General features: G+C 40.3%; 1 protein-coding gene across 4 annotated transcripts in view; it reads left to right on the top strand.

Moving 5' to 3' along the window:
- The first annotated feature begins 1204 nt into the window (after positions 1 to 1204).
- Positions 1205 to 6392, top strand: part of st6gal2a (ST6 beta-galactosamide alpha-2,6-sialyltranferase 2a) — an 82063-nt gene continuing 76875 nt past the window's right edge. For 3 of the 4 annotated variants that reach the window (XM_034110479.2, XM_034110480.2, XM_034110481.2), the window contains exon 1: positions 1207 to 1424. The gene's annotated coding sequence lies outside the window, so the exon portion shown is untranslated. Of the gene's footprint in view, positions 1425 to 6392 lie in introns of all 4 variants that reach the window. The other variant, XM_034110482.2, reaches the window with a different exon arrangement.

The following is a 6392-nucleotide window of genomic DNA, read 5'->3' as shown; positions in this document are numbered from 1 at the left end:
CCGCAGCTCACAGCCAAAGTGCGCGTGAGCGAGGGAGAAAGGGAGGGTGCACTGGAACCGGCGCTGTTGTTATTAGCATCTGGTGCTAGCTGCTCTAACAGAAGAAGAAGATGTTTCTACAATGATGTGGAGGGAGAGTCCTCTCCAGTCAGACTGAGAGGCTGAAAACTACAGCTCAGTGAGGTAAAGGACTCTGAGGGTTTAGATAGTTCACTTTAGTCTAAGTTATCTCAGTGGGTCTCAAACGTTTTGATCACAATTTATGTAAACACATATTTCCAAGGCACTCTTTTATAATTATTGGGATAAAACAGGTTTGAAATCATTCCAATGTATACTATAAGACAGTAAACCAGACATATCGTTTTAAACTGGAGATAAAAAAATATGCATAAATAAAATAGTAAAATAAGATATGAATGAACAACAAAAATAAAATGCGTTACATGTAGGCTATTTGTTATTTAATTATTAAAATGTAAACCGATCTTCTTCATATGGGTGTTTAGAGTTGTACCCCCTAGATCTAGTCTCTAGTAATTCTGCGTGTGCACCAGATTGAAGCATTTTACTTCAAAATGTTCAAACATTTCTTCCCGGTATGCCTGAGAAGGCAGATATGCTTGTTTTTCTCAACAAGAACTGTTTTTAAAAGTTGGACTGTTGCACTGTTGTAGCTTCAGTGGTTCTCAGGTTAAAGTTACATAGCAGTGAATATAAACAGACTGATTCATGTGAATATTACTTTAAACTAACCTGTGTAAAAGTTTCTCGAATAAATGTAATTTTTTTGGTGGAAGAAGCATGTATCATTTTTTTACCCTGCCCCTCAAAGAATCGGAATCGAGAACCGTTAAGAACCGGAATCGAAAAGTAGAATCGGAATCGGAATCGTGGAAATTCAAACGATACCCAACCCTAACTATAACTGAAGCTGAAGCTACAGTAATAACTATAAGATCTATCTGAAACAAATACCAATAACTGTATTGCATTGTTTTCTTATGCGCAATTACTTCATACTGTCTAGTTCTCTTTTTCGTCCTGCATTTATTGTGCCCCCCTCAGAAAAAAACTGGCCCCCCCAGTGGCCCCCCCAGTCCAATTGGTCTAGAACCGCCACTGCTCCTTCCCCCCTTCCTTTCCACTTTCTCCTCTCTTCCATTCCTCCTTTCCTTCACTTCCAGGCCGCCTAGAGCCACTCTGGCTCCGCCCCTCGAACTGAGTGGATGTGGATGCGAGAAAAAGGCCAGCAACAGAGTGACAGACAACACAGTCCTCCGCTCGGCGTAGTAGTGTTTATCTCCTCCGTGGACGGAGAGCACAGGCGAACAGAAAGCCCGAGCCGTGTGAGCAACAAAGTGGACGGAGGAGCACCATGAGCCGCCGGACAGCATCCAGCGGGGAGACACTCAGCTATTAAGGTAAGGCTTTGTTCGTTTTTCTGCAGCATTTCAACACAGATCTGCATTGGCCGCTTCAGCGCGCTTTGTGCGGGCACAGGGGTGCATGCACGATGTTTGCCTAAAATGGGGTTTCAATATTCGGTGTTTATCTTTGATCAAACCTACAAATTAAACATGTAGTATAACATCCTTTGTCTGCGTTACTTTACCCGGATCGCGATGATCATCACACTGTTTTCCCATGTCGCGGCTCTCCACACTAACCGTAGGTTTAATACACATTAGGAGCATTATGCACACATCCAGTTGAGTTGAATGGGGATCAGCAGATAATGACGCTAATCTTGATGGTCCCTTTTCCCCTATATAAATGGTGGTTTGTCCACAGTGGAGACTTCATTCACAGCTCACAGTGAAGGCAGGCCTGCACGCTGTTCTAACTTGAGGAGAAGATGCAGAGGTTTATTGTTCCCTTGACACTTAGTTTTGGTAAACAGCTTCATGCACATGGTGTGACAACTACTCCATACAAAACAGGAAACCCAGGCCAAGGAAAGAGCTCCAGGGGAAGGCATGTGGAAGGCATATTAATACCATGAAGGCACCAGAATGTTTCCTATTCATCCCACTGATTCCTCTACTGTTACATTGATATTTGATAACCCCCTTATCAAATATCAATGTAACATGTGCTACTCTTTTTGTCAGGATTGATGGACTGGTGCTCAAAGTAAATTTTAGGACTACTTTATTTCACAGCTGCACCACTTTTTGCAGGCTTTTGTTTGAAGCAATTTCATTAGAATAACAAAGCAGATAACATTTTAGATTTGGGATCAATTTCTTTCAATTAAACATGTTCTACAGTAACCACACAATGTAGGGGAAGTGAAAAGTACTCGGAAGAAAACATAGACGTGTCGATACAAGTTTTGTTTGCGTGGGGGGTTTCGAATGTGTTGCTTTCTGTAGTGTGAGTTGTCAGATATCAGCCACAGGGAAGTTGAGTTTCAGCACTCTGAGCTGTGGAGATTTATCTGAATGTCAACAAATATGGAGTCAGATTTGGGTCAATATTCTAGCGCGTAAAACAAGCTACTCACGAGCTGAAAATGTGCTTTTACACGCGCATAAAATGACCCTCGCGCGCAGATTAAACCCCCGCGAGCGGCTCTGCGCCCGCGAGTGGCTCTGCGCTCGCTCGCGAGAGAAACAGCCTTCTTGCTCGCTCGCTGGAGTGTCAGCCTCGCGGAGTCTGTCTACACGCGCGTGAAAAGTTTCTGGCACTTTGGGGCGGAGCCACTGGACTTTGATTGACCCGGAAACCGGGTCAAGGAAACCCGGGGTTGCCAGGTTTGATAAATGCCTGAACTACCAAGAGCCGAGGAGTGACGACAGCAAAATCAGTTGGACGAGATTGAATGGTAAAGTTGTCCATATGTGTATATATAATTGTTGCATTTAAGTGATATATTGGTTGTAAAAATGTATTTGCTTGATACAAAAGGACATTCTTTATAACCAATTGCTTTATTATCACGCATTTGTAATATTTGTATGCTAGAACTTTTTGTATTCTTTTTGAAAAATAAAAAATAAATAAATAGCTCACTTGTCATTCATTTTAATCCTTAATTATCCATCCAACACTGAAAAGGTGGTCCTTGTGAAGAGTCTCATCACTATATTCCCTCAGCTGAAAGTCATTTACAACAATAGTTTGCTGAAGATTAAGTTTGTTTTAACCAAGGTATAAGGTTTTTTTAGGTGTGATTTTATGAATGATCTATTCTGTCAACATTTGATGAATTAGAAAAATATTAATGTTTTTTAAATGTTAACAATTATTTTCTTAATGACATATTGTGCTAATGAAATCCTTGTAAATAAATGTCCAATGAATTTATTCTTGTATTCAATTTTTTTTTGAATAAAAACCATATCCACCACCTGGTACTTCCAGTAATCGTCATTGACACACAATGTGCAGATATAACACAATCAAATGTTAATTCTGGTTAAAGAAATATAACACAAAATGTGCAGAAATAACAAATGAGTGTGTTCATCTTGGTTACACATTTATGACACACAATGTGTAAAATGTGCACATTGTGTGTTAGGGGCATGTAACACATTTTGTGTGTAAAAATGATTTACACATAAATAAACACAACACGTGTTGTCCCTGAGCACACTCTGTAGGTGTGTTGAAATTCAACACATGTTGTGTCATATTTGACACATCCCTTCTAAGAGTGTACAGCAGACAGTAGCTAGCAATTTTCGACAGATACAGCCCACTCAAAAATATATTGTTTTATATAAAATAAATTTTTATATATATATATATATATATATATATATTAGCTGTACACTTTTACGAATATAATAGTTTTTTTATGGACAATTTTACCATTCAATCTCGTCCAACTGATTTTGCTGCCGTCACTCCTCGGCTCTTGGTAGTGCAGGCATCTATCAAACCTGGCAACTCCGGGTTTTCTTGCAGCTGTCAATCAAAGTCCAGTGGCTCCGCTCCAAAATCCCAGAAACTTTTCACGCGCGCGTAGACAGACTCCGCGAGGCTGACACTCCCGCGAGCGAGCAAGAAGGCTGTCTCTCTCACGAGCGAGCGCAGAGCCACTCGCGGGCGCAGAGCCGCTCGCGGGGGTTTAATCTGCGCGCGAGGGTCATTTTATGCGCGTGTAAAAGCACATTTTCCGCTCGTGAGTAGCTTGTTTTACGCGCTAGAATATTGACCCAAATCTAACTCCATAACAAACTTCATGAGCACATCACCTTCAAAAACAGCAGCAGAGGTCGAGGGTACTCAAACTCATTACAATAAGAACACATAACTTCACTTCAGTCCATTGAACTCAAAGGCACCAGCCTGTCTTTTGAAAAAAGGAAAAAACAGCAAACCTCTCCACAGGTTATAGTGACATTGCGTCAGGAAAGTGTCATTTTGTTTGTGTGTGCAGCTGCTGAATAATTATGTTCACTCAGCGTTTCAAAGCTTTTGAGCGTATGTGAGGAAGACAGAATTTAGTGCTCTGTGTTTTTAACCACCGGGGTACGGCGGAAAGGACACGCATTATATAAAACCAAAGCTAAATTATTCATCTTTTCTCTGCCAGGACAATTTTATTTTTCACAGTAACAGAACTCTAAATGTTGCTACCCACCATTACGATGCATTATGTATGTTCTAATAAAAGCACATATCCACTATAAATGTGTGAAGTTCCTCAGAACATCTGCCTCATTGTTTTTATAGAAAACTATGTGTAACACACTGGCTCGCACCTCCTTGTCTCTGCAGCTGGATATTTATTGTCTCTAACAAGGCGGCCTCCCTCTGTGTGCCGACAGAGTACAGGTGTGTGAGCTGCTTTCTTTGTGTGCACTCACAATATGCCACTTTTATAATACAATGGCGAAACATCAGACCATGCAGCCGTTTCCCACACAGAGACACCATACATTCTGGACACCTAGAGTTGCCGGCAGTGTCGTCGGCAGCTTGAGTTTTCAGTATTGTCCAGAAAAACAAAAATGAAATGTTGTTCGCACCTTGCAAGTTAAAAGCTAATTTATTCCAACCTACAAGGTGTTCATCACCAGATATATCCACGTGAACAGCAACCAGGCTCCACTGCTTAACCAATGAAAACTAGCCACTCCCACTACAATAGAAATGACATGATGGAAGGAAACATCCATTTCCCCTGAAGAAACGTGCACATACATTAAACATAATGTACAAAAGAACATACCCAAGACTGCACTGACAGGAGATGGAGTATGTTCATGGAAGGACTGCACGATATAAGAAAAATATGCGTTAGATTATTGAATAACGATAACAATCTTGATTCAAAACCGAATGTATCCTGTGCTGCATTCAGTGTACTGCTTTAAATACAACATTTCTTGTTGAATAAAACAATGAAAGTAAAAGATTTCTTTATAATTATAAATTGACGATGGTAACATTTCGACGTGCAGTTTTCTCCTGATATTCTCCGTACTTTAAATGAAGAAAATCCCAGCAATGTGCTTATTGTTCTGGCAATAACAATTATATATGTTATGCAGTCTTAGTTTACGATTGATTCTCAGTTAATCCATACCCCCGTAACCTTGTAATATTGATGTACACAGCGGTACAGATGCTGCCAGCTGAGAGGCGTCAACAAGGCAAAACAACAGCAATGATGAGCAGGATATGACTATGACCTGTATGAAAACACTGCAAGACTCTTCGTTGTTAACCCAACAATTAGTGGCTTGAAAATACCTTTTGGGAGGTGATTTTTATCAAGCTACAAAGTGGCAGAGGAAGTGCTGCTGTTCTAAAAATACCAATTGATGAAATGCATAATTGCTGTCAGTGATGACCCAGTAACGGAAGTAACTAGTTAGTCAGAGATTGACTGCTCTGATTAGCATCGCACCGCAGAAAGTCTGAAAGGGGAGCTATTTATGTAAACGTGTGTGCAGGGAGGATACATTTTCAATCAGGTGAGGCATAATATAAATCTCAGTGAGGTGTTTTAACTTTATAATTGTGTTCACATAAGTTACATGTATACTTAACAGAGTAAAAAACATTGCAAGTTTAAACTGGAAGTATTTTCTCCCAATGTTTCAGTGTTGTGCGGTTCAGTGTGTGACTGATTGACCTTATAGCATCGATGGGAAAAATAGAAAACAGATTGCCAGACGGAAAAAACAGGAATTATGCTTCAAGGACACTTGCATGCGCACTCGGAAGGGATGCAGACTTTCTGTCTCTGAAAGACAGATGTGTAACGAATCATCTCATCAGCGGCAGAGTCAGACATCTTTTTCATCATCGCAAACATCCTTTAACCAGTGGATAAAATCCCTTGTCAGAAGAATGTTTGGAAAGTTTTATGTGTCTTAATTAAACCAAATTATGGAAACTTGAAGAAAAGTTTGAACACATTATTGACA

The sequence above is a fragment of the Pseudochaenichthys georgianus genome, chromosome 21 (genome assembly GCF_902827115.2).
Source record: "Pseudochaenichthys georgianus chromosome 21, fPseGeo1.2, whole genome shotgun sequence".
Taxonomy (NCBI): Eukaryota; Metazoa; Chordata; class Actinopteri; order Perciformes; family Channichthyidae; genus Pseudochaenichthys; species Pseudochaenichthys georgianus.
This window is presented reverse-complemented; position numbering and strand designations above follow the sequence as displayed.